This window comes from Macaca thibetana, chromosome 15 (genome assembly GCF_024542745.1).
Source record: "Macaca thibetana thibetana isolate TM-01 chromosome 15, ASM2454274v1, whole genome shotgun sequence".
NCBI lineage: Eukaryota > Metazoa > Chordata > Mammalia > Primates > Cercopithecidae > Macaca > Macaca thibetana.
This window is the reverse complement of record NC_065592.1, coordinates 35,319,501-35,334,798: the sequence shown is the minus strand read 5'-3', so window position 1 is coordinate 35,334,798 and position 15,298 is coordinate 35,319,501.

Sequence of the window (15,298 nt, the reverse complement as noted above, 5' to 3'; positions counted from 1 at the left end):
TTTTCTTCAAGTGCCTGCCTCGAATTCTCCTTTGTCTCCATCCCAAATGAAATAAAGCAGAATGTTCAAAAGAATAAGAACTCACACTCATGAAATAAAATTTTAAAAATTGTTCTTCATTTCTGCTATTCCTATAGGATAGTAAATTAAATAGGTCTTTCTAATTAATAGTACCAAAATGAAATCTGGACTACATTCAATCTCCAGCTTAAGGCATAGTCTTTGCTTATTGCATCTGTTGCTATGAAACAATACATTTTTTTCCTAAAAAATCCCTCTAACTCTAATACAACTGGATATCAAATAAAACTGACATTGATATACACTTGGCATTACAAAAAGTGGATATTTTCCCTAAGGAACCTCTTATTTCATGCCCTATGGTAGTCATTAGTGCTATTCACTGAACATTCTGGTTTTCCTTTTAGGAATACAGAAAAATTGCTATTCCCTTGAAACTGGGCCCAAATTTTCTTTGCTGTGATCAATGAAGTTCTAGTGGAAGTGGCATTTATTGTTTCCAGATAGAAATATTTACTTGCCAATGAGAGACCCTGCTGCTCCCTCTTCCCCTTGCCACGTGGAAAAGTACATTTCAAAATAAAGCCTCCATTAGTCTAAGTCCCTGAGTGACTTTGTCAGAACCTTCCTGTCATTCATGACACATTATACATGCAGCAGCATCAATAAGTAAACAATTATTGCAATAAGCCACAAAGGTTGAAAGGCAATTTGTTAATACATCCTAACCATCCTACAGCCATTCCTGACACACAAACCCAAACATACAAATAAAGGAAAAAGCTATGAGATGAAACAAAGTGAGAAGACCTGCAAAAAAAGCAGCAATAAGATTAGATTGTTGGTAAATGCCAGTATCAACTGTGCAGATGGATTTTAAGTAAAAATTTGGAGATTTGAATCTGGGACTCCTCCATTAGACCTGAACCCTCAAATAGGGCAAAAGGGGCTTTTCAGGGTCACTGTGGATGATTTTACCAGATGTACTTACACAATTTCACAACACTCAATAATAAGCTATTCAAAACCTAGAAAGCATAGACTTGAAAATTTATCATAGCAATTTTCAGGGAGATAGAAGTAAAGTACTTTGTTTTAACAGTACCAACAGCATAATTTCTTAAAAGCTAGAGATCAAACGTCCTAAGATGAGTCGTATTTTCTAGTGCTCACACATGTAACATATAAGCTAGCAGCAGCACTTAATGGTTTCACGTTAGTACCACTTCGTTATTCCCAGCAAAAGCAGATCAAATGCTCTCTGAAGGAAATAATCTTCAATTTAGTTCTGCAGGATATCCAAAGAAAAATTGAATTTACACTCACAAATCACTAAACACAACAGAAGCAAACCGCCATTAGTGAGAGTCCACACTCACAATAACCACAGTCATTGTAAATGAACTAAACTCATAATTTTTAAAGTAGTATTAGTATAATAGAGATAGAATTTTTTATTTTAAGGGAATACATAACTTTCGTATTATTTTAATGTGTATATTTTCTACTACATAGGAAAAATAGGGGTTGAAGTAAAAAGAAGGAAAAAGTATACTAGGCAAGTAATAACCAAAAGCTGATGTTACTATATTAATGTGACAAAATTGATTGAAGATCAAAAAGCATTACTAGAAGTAAAAGAGGAAGTTGCGTTACGATAAATGTTTATTTAATCAGTAAAATGTGTAGTCTAAGCTTTATTCTCCTAATAAAACAGCCTTAATATATAAAAGAAAACTTAATATAACTATATATCATCTTAAGCACTGAAAGAATAAACAGACAAATATAAGGATCAACAGATTTGAACAAAAACATTAACAAGCTTATCAGCCCAACTATTATGGAATATAGATTCTTCTAAAACACATTTGAGACATTTGCAAAAATTGACATTATGTTAGGCTGAAAGCAAGAATCAGTAGATCTTAAAGAAGCAATATTAAACAGTCATATTCTCTTTCCTACATACAATTAAGTTAAAGGTAATTAATTAATTTAAAAGCTCCATAACCTGGAGACAATTAAAACACACTTCTAAATGATTAAGTAGCAGTGATGATCAAAGTATTTCACTTCTATGGCAAGTGTTCTAGTAAATTAGAATGAATATTTGTCATAAACAACCAGTGTGGCTGTAGTAATTAATGTGTGCCAACAAAATGTCAGCCCTTGCTTACAGGTAAGAGAAAAAAATTAAAAACAAAAAAATTTAAATTACAACCCCCAAATTAAAATCTCATAAAACCATGCTTAAGACTGCAACCAGTAGTACAGCTGTATCAGCTGTTTATAGCTAGTGTCCATTCTGATTGGGTGGCAGCTATGCCATAATCTTTGTTAAATACATTCACTATTAATCCCACTAAGAAATAAAGTATAATTGAACAATGTACATTCAAGTTTACTAGACACAGAAAAAGTAACTTTTTCTAGAAAATGTTTATACTTGAATTCTTGTAGAAAACTTGACTTCATAAGAAAGAAAAAAGAATGAAATGAAAGCAAAGAAAGATAATGAAATAATCTAAGTAATTTGAATGCAGAGTGGATATGCCAAGCATTTTGCTGTTTATTCATATTATACTATTTCTAATTAAATCTTCATAATAATAGTGAAAAGTATATTTTCTTGTTCTTAATTTACAGCCAAAGACACTAAGATTCCTAGAGGTTCTAAGTGGAAAAGCTATGTTTCTTTTCTCTACATGCTTACTAATCAGGAGGGAAACATCTGAAAGTCCAGTTGCTTCTGAGTCATGAAAAATCGGCCAAAGGTATTAGAAGGCAAAAGAGTTAATAGATGTTACTGGATTTTACCTTGGCATTTCTCTAACACTGTTAAGCTGGATAATTAGATTAATTTGGGGGACAATGATGACCAAGTCCTGCAATGATTGTGGCTATGATTTAGAGTGGAAAATAGTTTGACCTTTTCTTGATCCCAGTATTGCATCATCCTCTTGAGAAACTTATGGATATCCCTGTACTCACAGATAAAGGTCAGTACGTGCTAAGACCAAGGGCTTTAACCAGAAAGCTGCTGAATAAACCTAGGGTCATGGGTTTTCAGAGCGATGTACTTTAGGGAAGATGAGAGGGTGCAATAATTTTTTGTTAATTAAGAGAGACAGAAAAGCTTAGTGGTAAAGAGGCTAAATATGCTGTCAAACTGTTTAGATTGGAATCTCACCTCCACATCTATCTTGTTAGCCTACGCAAGTGATTTCATGTCTTTGAAGCTCAGTTTTCTGATGTACTGTGAAGGTTAAATGTACCAGCTCACTCATCCACATGTACAGCACTTCTCTCACTCTAGAGAAAAGATGCTTAGTTCAACAAACCAAGGAGATGGAGAAATACAGGAGTTTAATTATAAACAGGTTTACCTGAGGTGATAGTGAATCACCAGGTAGATGGAATTCAGCCGGTATATGGAGATGCAAATTAAAACACTAATAATGGACATTCCATTTGATGCTATAGATGGTATAATTCTTGATGCACATATTGTAGGTAATACAGAATATGAGAAAAGTAGAGCAATCATTACTAACTTCAACCCACTTTCTAAAGAAGAAAGAAATGCACTATAAGAGAGGCAAGCAGGCTGTCCAATGGCTGGGAAAAGAGGCATGGCTATGTAGTCTCAGAGATCACAAAATGAAGAGCCTCCAAAGCCAAAGGGACTATCCTAACTCCAAGAATGGGAATTGGAGATACTAACATCAAAAACATCAGAGATACCTATGTAGAAAATGAGTTCAGAAATGGTTCCTCTTGGGCATATTGGAGAGGAAACTCTACGCCAGTGAAAAGTCCAAAGTTGTCAGGATCACTAGGACTCTAAACAAAGATGATAGAGCAATTATTTTGCTGAGCCCAGAAAGGAAGTTATTTTGACTGTCTCTGGACCAACATCCATGAGGTTTCTAGAGAAATGGGAAAACGAAGACAGCAACTTTTCCTCGTTGCAAATTAATTAAAAATGAAACAACCACTTCAGTGACTTATGTTTTCTGTAGCTCAGGTAAGGGAACACAGTAAACATCATTTATATCACAAATACATTTAATCCGCATAAAAACCTGAAGACATGCATCATTTACACAATGAAGAACATGTAGTCCAAAAAAGTTATACGAATTGCCCTAGGTCACACAGCTAGGAAGCCACACCATGGAGGGTGGAGTGCAACTAAAGAGATTCCAAAATTCATACACTTCTTATTACCATACTGTAGAGCTCCATTTTTTCTGATTGCTAAAAGACCTGCCAAGACCTCTCTATCCACCTCTGCAGCAAATAGATAATGACAATGTACAGCTCTATATGACCTTTAACTGTGTAACCTTTAACCTTAAACAGAGTGCTTCCAAACAGGCCAACCAACTCAGGAAGACCATTTCTTTTCTGTTATCTCTAGCCTGGTAACTTTCTCCCACAGGAATATAAAGCACAGTCTAATATTTACACCTGAGCAGGCAACTACATCTCAGAGGACATCATTAAAAGTTGACTGACCTACTTCTCTCTGGTACAAATAGGTTACATAGGGATGATATCCCACGTGCCTGCTAACAGTCTAAAGTCAAGCTTGTTAAAGTGAACCTGTAACTTTTTAACAACACTCTTCCCTCCACAAGTTTCCAGAAGGGAATCTGGGGCTGTTCCTAGGAGATTGATTTTTCCTCTTTAGTTGTAACTAAACAGTAAAAAAAGGAGCGTATGAGACCCTCGTGTGGAAAATTTGAAATGAATAATCACCTTATTCTTGGTAAAGAGAGCAGTCCTCTATGAACTGCCATCACCAAGTCATTTAGAAAATGTAATTAGGCTAAAGAAGACTTATTCCAATAAAGACATAGAGTCACAGAGATAAACTGGTGAGAAAGGGAATATGATAACACATGCATTTTGTTTGGTCACATGGAATTAATGAGATTTGCCACAGTCCTCACCCTTCTATATTGCTTCACATCCAGTCTGTTTCATTCAAATACATCAATTGCATCGCAGTGAAGATATTTGAGTTTGTGACCCCAGAATACATTAAATTATTCAGGGATTTCAATTTTATCCTAGGAAATTAATTCGGGGCCTACATAATTAATGTTGTGATTAAAAAAAAAAAGAATTGGAGTTGTAAGGAAATAGAATGGATCCAACTTTTGGAGCGGAGAGGTTTTTCTCCTGTACTGTTCACATATCCAGGACAGCCATGGGATGGGACAATATAAAGGACAATCCTGCAGCACCAAGGACAGGATTCATTAAGACTTTTTCCCAACTCAGATTTACATAATCTACAAAGACACTTAAAGACGGCACAAAGTAAGAGCACAAGGCCACTAAGATGACTGGCAAATAAAGAATGGGAAGTAAATGACCATACTAATCTGCATGCCTTTGTAATCTGACTATCCATCCTGTTGATTCAGAATCACTGTGGAAGCTATGACCACACCCAAACAACAAACTGTTTGTTCATCTGAATCTATATAGGTGATATTCTGTTAAGTGACGATACTCAAGCTTTCTAGTAGAGGCTGTATCATAAGTATCCATGAGATGCTTCATTGAGAGTATATTATATTGAATATAACACAAATGTGAGCAAGTGTTCAAAGGTCGATCACGTTGCTTAACTTTTTGTCATGATTCCTCAAATTTGTGATGAAATTTGAGAACTTAAATTTGAATGTCTCAAATAATTATACCATTATTAACATTATTTAGTGCCAATTTCAACTAAAAATGTATCCATATCTGTCCCTTTGACATCTGGTAGCATTTGACACAGGCACCCGCAGTGAGAAGGGAATTGGACCATGCTGACCTGCCACCTCCAGTGTTTCTGCCATACTACGGTCTTCACCCACCCTGACTTCACATAGAGCTCCAGGAGAAGCATGATGCTCTAGCTCAGCCCTGGCTACTGATGAAACATCCAAAGATTAATATTGGGTTGGTTTGAAAGAGCTCATGTCTTTTAGGGAGCTGAAGTTCTAGGACATACTAGTGAATGTTGCTGGAATGACAGTACTGACCTTTGGAAGTACGAGCCATGCTTCTCTCAAACATTTTCTGCTTTATTTTATAGGCACCTGTGCTGCACATGAAAATGAAGAACATGTAGTCAAACTGTAGCATTTTCTCTCACTTTGAGACAAATTTCACAGTCCAGAAGACAATTCTTACAAGACACCAAGTTGTGACCATTTCCCAGTTTGCTATGATTGTGAAACTAGGCCCTCACAAGGATTTTTTTTTAATTAAGAAGTAAAACATAGGCAACAATCAATCATTTAACAAATCTTAGCTGGTATGATATGCTGATAAGCAGAGTAGTGGTTTGAAATGTATCACATTTTAAGAATATCTCCCATGCAACTACCTGGAAAATATACTGAAGGAAGGGAACAGTGGAAATTGAGAGACCAGTTAGGAAGCAGTTGCAAAATGCCATTTTATCTTATTTATAGTTGTCAAAGATTGAATATATCCAAGGTATATATGTATACATTGGGTAATGATTATAAAAATCAAATTAATTAACACATCCATCACCATCTATGCTGTACATCAGATATCTTGTTCATCTTTTTATTTTATTTTATCCGAGACAGGGTCTCACTCTGTCACCCAGCCACGGGTCACTGCAACATTGATCTCCTGGGCTCAAGTGATCCTCCCACCACAGCATCCCCATAGCTGGGACTACAGTCATGCACCCCCCTGCCCAGCTAATTTTTTGTAGAGACGGGATTTCACCATGTTGCCCAGGCTGGATCTTGTTCACCTAGTTACTGAAAGTTTGTACCATTTGACCAATACCTCCCCGTTTTCCCCACTCCCAACCCCTAGCAACCACCATTCTACTCTCTGCTCCTATGAGTTTGACAGTAATGCCATGATAAGCAGGAACTCAGGACTTGGGAGAGCTGCGCCCTACTCATCTTTGTGCCTACTAATGTGCTTACTGACTCAAATACACTTATCAAAAAAAGAGCCTCTTCTAATTTAGATGAAATTATCTTAGACAACTTGCTAATACTTTGTTTAATCAAATTCAATATGTTTATAATTTTGTCTATTAGAAGCAATACATATTTTTCTCAACTCATCAGGAATAGATTTCATTCTTTGGAAACAGTGATTCATTTTGATATTCTTTCCATTGATTTACATAGCTTCATACTGAAACAAAATGATTTCATGTCTGTTTTATTTACCAAAATCAATTCAAAGTGATTATTTTTGGCATCAACATTAGGCAAACTATACTCAGATTCACTGATTTATAATCAAATATAACAATGTTAACTGTGTTTTATGGAATTCCTATTAAATGCCAAGAATCAAGATAATCACCCTTTAAACTTGACCACGTAACAGTCCTGCAAGATAATTATAACACTAATTTTATAGCTTATTCAAAGTCATTAAGCTACAAATCAGGAAACTGAGGTCCCAACCCATGTATTTCCAACTCCAAAGTCATTCTCTTGCTATAAAAGCAAGGTGCATATTTACAATCATCAATACTCTTCTAATCAATATAATTAGAAGAGTAGCAAGAACTTTTGCTGAGTATCTACTATGCCTCCATAACAATGTTAAATTCTTCATATGCATAACCTCATTAATTCTCAGAACAACAACATCAGGTAGGCATTTTTAAGTTTCTAATTTACATATAAGGAAATTGAGACTTATGGAGGTGCAGTAACCTCCCTAAGATCATAGAGGTGGAGTTTGACAAAGCAGAGCTGATTCCAGAATTTATGCTCTTAATGAGTTCATTCTTAATTCTTACATGACAGAGAGTGCTTTGCCCCACAGAGTCTTGCAAAACCAGTAACCAGAAGCAGTATGCATAGGAGGGGTCCTTATTTATCACAGGGAACCTCACATTCCTAAGTAGTTTCTTAAGTAATACATGTTCTTAATTATATTTTTAAAAATACATGGAGAATGGCTGAAGGAACATAGAACCATAGACCAGAGCAAGGAAAGAGACAGCCACCTGTAAATACTTTTTTTAAAAAAACTGTCCTCACTCCTGTAATCCTAGCACTTTGGAAGGTCAAGGTGGGTGGATCACAAGGTCAGAAGCTCAAAACCAGCCTGGCCAACATGGTGAAATCTCGTCTTTACTAAAAATACAAAAAAATTAGCTGGGCATGGTCGTGGGCATCTGTAATCCCAGCTACTTGGGAGGCTGAGGCAGGAGAACTGCTTGAACCCGGGAGACGGAGGTTGCAGTGAGCTGAGATCACAACACTGCACTCCAGCTTGGGCAACAGAGCAGGACTCTGTCTCAAAAAAAAAGAAAAAATAGCTGTCATGAGAAAAGTCTGCATGTTTTTTGTTGTTGTTCTACAGAGAAAAAGAGTTGCATACAGAGAGTTATATATCAATATATCTATATATCTTTATCTATTGATATATAATATATATAGTTGACTGTAAATAACTGATAATTAGAATTGTACAAAAATAACTTGTGTGGCCTCATAAAGTGTTCTAATCATCACTGGGTCTACAGGCAGAAGTAAAGTAGTTATCAGTCATACTGTAGATGTGTTTCTGTCATCTCATAAGGTTTAGGACTAGGTTTAAGATAATTTCCACCTCTAAGATCCAATCATGTAGAACTTGACAATTTCACTGGTATGATAGTATTTCAGTATGTATGTAATTATCTTTACCTCTACTTTCATAATTCATTATTGAGGTGAGTAAGGCTATGCAAAAAAATAGAAGTACCCCCTTAAAGAATGTTATAATTATTACAGAATTATTCATAATAGTAAAGAAATGAAAGGAAGATAAATCCCCATTAATTGAAAATAGATCAAATAAAACTTGAGATATAAATAGAACGAATGCTATGTGGCCTTTATAAGTCGTGTGTTCCCTGAGTATTTGATAATATATAAAAAATTACTTGTGATATAGTGTTAAGTATAAAAGGATGCAAATTAAAAGTAAAGGTAGAAGAAATATTATAACCTGTAATATAATGTTAACTCATGTTTATCTTTAAAATTTATGACCCTATATTTTTCTACCATATCCAAGTTTATATCAAGGCTAATCACAGAATCTAGCCCATAACAGGTATTAAATAAATATTTTGTGAATGAATAAGAGGGAACTGTGAGACATAGATTTAATAATCCATTTTGGAAAAATCCGTTAATATTTTTACAATGTAAATCTGGTCTATGTCTGAGACATAAACCAACATAGTTATCATATGATGGGACAAAAAAATAAGTCATAGAAAAATATTTCATTGAGGTTTTTTCGGGATCATATTAAAATCTTACCTAAATTTTTTAAAAAGCATGTTAAAAATAAGAAGAAAAGACACAGTTTGAAAGATATTTGCAGAAAATTTGAAGAGCAAAGTGTTAATCATATAATCTAATTAATAGTTCATACAAATGAAGAGGAGAGAAAATATAAGTAATAAACACAAAGAAAATATTCGATCTAACTACCAATCATAGAAATAAAATGTAAAACAAAGTAACATTTTATACAAATAGAAGAGAATAAATATATTTTCTGGTTCTAGAAAATGTACAAAGAATGTTCTGTGCAAATATTTCAGGAAAAATATGAAGTGTAAGTGGGGGAAACAGTTCTGCCTGTGTACTAAGAATTCTCTCATAATTCATATCTTTGTATTCTGTAGTTCTATCTCTAGAAATTTATCTTATCTCTAGTTGAAGCAACAGCAGATTAGATAGCCAAGTTCATAGATATCAATGGTAATTACATAAAAATCTCAAAAAATTAAAAATAAATATGTCCAATAATATGAAAATTATAGGCTATAGTAATTCCATTTAATAACATATCTTTAAATATTAAAAAAGAATGTTACATATACTATAAAAAATCAAAAATCAGAAAATTATTGATGTAAAGTGGCAAATGCTAATTAAAATTTATTTATTCTACAATTCTACTGGTATAAAGAAAAATGTTCGCATGTTGCCTGGAATTAACAAAAATATGAAAAACAGAAAGAATTTAAACAGTTGAAATGTAGGATTCTATAGAGTTAACTTAGAATTATTTACGCAGTACGAAAAAAAAACAAATTTGTGAGAAAAGTTTAACTTTTCTGATAACTTTTGGACATTCTAACTGGATCCCCAACTTATTATAATGCCATCAAATACAGACATATTCAATGAATACTCCAAGAAATGTATGGCTGGGGAAGGTTTTCTTTAGATCAGAATAACTGGGTCTTTGGAATATGCAGAAATCAAGGACTGTATCCCTAGAGAATCCTGTGATTTTTGACTTACAACCTTAGGGACTGAAGAAGTTTGTAAAAGTAAGTGCTGAACTCCCCTCCAAAAGAGTTGAGTCTCCCTTGAGTAAGCGTCAACTTAAGAACAAATTATGGGAAAACTAGAGTTACATCATTGATCATTATGCTTAATACATTTTATTTCCTCGATATCCTCTTAAGAATATTCACGTACAGCCAAATTGCCTGATTATGCCTACCCTTCCTCACATTTCTTTTTAGAAAGAGGAGGTACTGTATCCAAGTTGAGAATCTTCTTGTATCATCTGAAAAATATAAGTGAAATTCAAATTCCTGGGAATTTTTTCCATTACTTAATAGCATGGAATGGTATGGATGATTTTCAAACCCAGTCAGGAGGTAAGATAAACAGAGAAGATTTTATTGCGATTATTTCAAAAGAAAAACATCTTATCAACAAATATAAAGATTTTTGAGTTGACATGGTCGTTGCTTATGGTATTTCAAGAATACAAATATTTAATATATATGTCAAGGAAGAATATGTAAAAACCCAGTCATCACCTACCAGACCAGGAGATTTTATTTAAATTTTTCTCTTTAACTCCAAAATAATCCAGTGGTGTGCAGTCTCTTTTGAGATCATAGAATTAATTCATGTGAGGAAAAGGAAGTTGACTACAATGCAACAGACTCTCAAATAATAGGCTAATGGTTATTGTATTTAAATATCTGGTCCACTAAAGTCTTAAGTAACAGTAACAAGGAGAAAGAACACATGGCGATTTATATATTATTCATATATAAACTATGGCCAATAAGGGTTTGAGAAAGCATATAATTAAAGGTACTTGCAGTAAAAATAGAATTAACAACAAGTAATATGAAAGAGAGGTGAGAAATAGTTACAACTGAGTGTTAGTTCGAACCCCAGGCAGCCAGGGTAAAAGAAAAAATATTAAATTTTTTTGAGTTCTTATTTACATAGTAAGTCAAATTCCACTATACTAGGCCTAAATTTCCCACAATAGACCTGAAAGGAATTTGGGGTAGGCTTTCATTGGAAGTCATTGTTGTGGATAATGTCTTTATAAGTGGTTTTCAAAAGGGCTAAATTTATTCTCTATGTGCATAATTATCATATAGACCCTTTTTCAAAGTTCAGTTCATCTAATTAAATTGTGGTTTTATAAAATGTTTGTACCATAAAAATAAGTGAACACTGCAGAACAGAACAGTGGTAATCTTTACTACTATCAGATACTGAACACTTTCTGCATTGATCTCACTGGGAGCTGCAGACCGGAGCTGTTCCTATTCGGCCATCCTTTGAAATTTCAAATTAATTTCTTTGTAAAAAAAAAAAGAAAAAAGTCATAGTAGTATTTGGGTTATTTTGACAATTAAGTAATAAAAATTATATGAAATGTCAAATACATACTAATACTTCACATGTTATAAATTGCCCTTCCCTTTGTGAGCTAAAATAATATGTCTTTCCTCATGGTGTATTAATTGAGGGTTAGAGTATACCTATAAATTGATGGTTGACATGTCCATTAAACTTTGTGTAATATCAATGATCTTAACTGCTCTCTTTAGAAAAGCTGGAGATTACACAATTGTTTCTTCTAGGGAGTATTTAGGGTACAGATGTTACATGGTTTTGTGGGAAAAAAATTAGTACTTTAAATGTTAGACCTTCAAGTAGCTAAGTTAATAAAGCAAAGCAAAACAAGGTTAGATGTTTTTCTAGAAAGTTAGAGAGTTTGACTTCTGGCTTAAATTGAAAAGTCATAAACTTTGCTTAGGTCTATCGCAACACTAAAGCAGCCCCAGAGCATTGAATCATAGACTGGTTATTTCTTACAGGGGCTGGAAGAGGGGTATTTGAGGGTGGCAGGATTCCAGCTAGTTTAGAGCCTGTTGCAAATACAAACTTCATCTTCTAGTAACAATTCTGTTCTAGGCATTAATGGTCTGCAATCTCCTTTGAGATCATTTGATTAAGTATCAAGTTCTTTATCTTGGTTACCTTCAGAAAACAATAAAGACTGTTACCTAGAAGATTTTAAGTGTAGGGATATAAATGCTCTAGATGCAATACAAAAACTAGTGAGTTCCTGTGGATAACTGGAAAGGACACACCAGCACAATTCAGTCACATTGTGCAATCTCTAGACAAAATTGCTGTACTATTTCAATTGTTTTAACATTGATTACTCTGAGTTAGTCTTCCTAATATAATTATAGACAACTGTTTCAGCGTTTTTCACTTTTGTTTACATTTTACTTTTATATATATATTTATTTAGAAATGTAGATACTAAGAAAAGTAGAAAAAAGTTATCTAAAATAACCGTTCACATTTTGGATATTTCTTTCCAGCCTTTATTTTCTATCTGGGTTATCTTGGTTTAGGCTTTCGTTTTGCACACAGTGTTATAATATATACTTTTGTTTCTGTTTAACTTAATCATCTTAAAATAATTTAAATATGACTTTTGTGTTCATACAAATTCCCCACAAACATCATATTAATAGGTGCATAATGGCCCATTACATGAGTGTACTATGATTATTTGACAATTCCACTAACATTAGACAAGAGTAAGACTCTTTTAAAAGATAATATCCAATAAGAGCAAAGATCTGGAAAGAATAAAATTATTCGATACTAGAAGTCCCATGGAAAGTGATTTATTAGAAACTATTCAGCATCTTAACAATCTTCATTTCCTGTTCCCAAGAAGATTCTGGGAATCCATGTTAGGAAATTAAACCTAAGTGCAAAAAAATGAAGGCATAATGCCTACAGAGTGTTTGTGACTTGCTTCTTAAATTACACCAACATTGCAAGAGTAATTCAAATAATTTATTCTATATTGTTCATTATTCCTTTTTTCCCATTTGAAAGCATCAAAGCAGATTGGTGGTTTCTCTTATAAATATTTGCAAGTGAAATTATGATTGCAGCAACCATCTTAGGGCTGTTCAGATACTATTTATACCATAATTATTTTCCAAAATTAATTTTCAAATAGGAATCAATGTTTAGATGTTCCAAGAAAAGAAAAGAGAGGGCAGTCTACCTGATTCATATCTTGCCTGAAAAAATTTCAATGCAGATTTTCAAGGCCTCTATGTAAATTTCATTGGCAGATTCAGAGTAGGTTAATATATGCAGCTACAGTCATTCAAATTCCTATCTTACTACCAAAAAAAGTGTATGCTGGCCTACCTAACACTTTCTACCTTCTTTGTAATTCATGCCTAGAAAGTAGGATGTAGCTTGAATTAGTTGAAAGCCCTCATTTCCATAGCCAACAGAAGTATAAGCATCCAGCCAGGGGTGGTGGTTCATGCCTGTAATCCCAGCACTTTGGGAGGCCAAGGTGAGCGGATCACTTGAGGTCAGGTGTTCCAGACCAGGCTGGCCAACATGGTGAAACCCCGTCTCTGCTAAAAATACAAAAATTAGCCGGGAGTGGTGGCATGCACCTATAATCCCGGCTACTCAGAAGGCTGAGGCAGGAGAATTGCTTCAACTCGGAAGGCGGAGGTTGCAGTGAACCGAGATCACGCCACTGCACTCCAGACTGGGCAGCAGAGTGAGACTCTGTCTCAAAAAAAAAAAAAGGAAAAGAAATATAAGCATCCTTTTATGCCGATTATCTTGCCTGACCATTGTAAACCGGAGTTTTCATAGAAAGCAGCACAACCTGTGGGCAAATGATTAGCACAGAAATGGCAAATCCTGTACCAGAAACACAGTCATTTGTTTAAAATATTAAGTCAAAATTCATTCATTGCATCAATTTTTTTCCACTAGGGATATATTTTAAAGCTAGATAGAATACCATGAGGATGTTGAGATGTTTTCAAAATGATATTCTGTGACTTATTTGCTATAAAGAAGAAGGTAATCTGCTAATATCTACCCTTTAAGTTTTTTCAGATTAAAGTCATTTGTTCCATGTTCTTTGGTGCACTACTCAGGTGCCTGAACCGGACCAATATTCCTTCTTTAGGAAAACACTGGCCCTAACTGCAAATTCAACAAGAAGAGGAATGAATTTCATATGGACAGAGGTAAAAGGCAGGTTCTTCTCTGTGCAATTTGGTTGCTTGCATATGTAACCAGAATTGATTGCAATAAACTACACAGAGGTATCTTCATGCTTCACCAGTGTTCAGTTTAGCATTGTCTATTGTCCAGTTGCTATTTTATACACAATTGAAGTAGCAATAGCACTGCAGTGGTATTGGAGTCAGATGATCTGAAAGGCCTTGCTACTCAGGTATGTTCTGTAGACAAGCAATATCAGCATCACCTGGGAACATGTTAATAAATGCAGCGCTCATAACCCACCACACATTTCTTGAATCAGAATATTTTACAAAATTCCTCACGTGACTTGTATGAAGACTAAAGTTTGAAAGCACTCCACAAGATAGCTGGATCTCTTCCTCAGTTGTACATTAAAATCACCTGAAGAGTATTATTAAAAAAAGAAAAGATGCCTGATTCCCACCCCTTCGATAGAACTTACATCATTTTGGGAGGGTTATAAGGTATAGTTTTAAAAAATGGGATTTAAAGACAAAAAAGTGAAGCTTTGCATAACAACTCCTTCACTTACTATAATTGTATGTAAGTTTCTCACTAGCCTTCATTTTCTTCGGGGAATTATAGTGTAATAAGATGAATAATATGTGAACATATTTGTAAACTACAAAAAACTAAGCCAATGGCATTAATTATTTTCATGGCATAAAATCAAACTGTAAATCTTTGTCGAACAGATTAAAGCATGCTCTCTTCAAAATACTGATTTTCAAAGTGGGATCTGTGGATCAACTGCATGAGAAGTAACAGATGCTTGTTAAAAATGCAAATGGTTCCTCCCTGCCTCACACCTCTTGCATCAAGATCTCAAGAAATGGAATACGGAGGCCTGCACTTTTTAACAAACT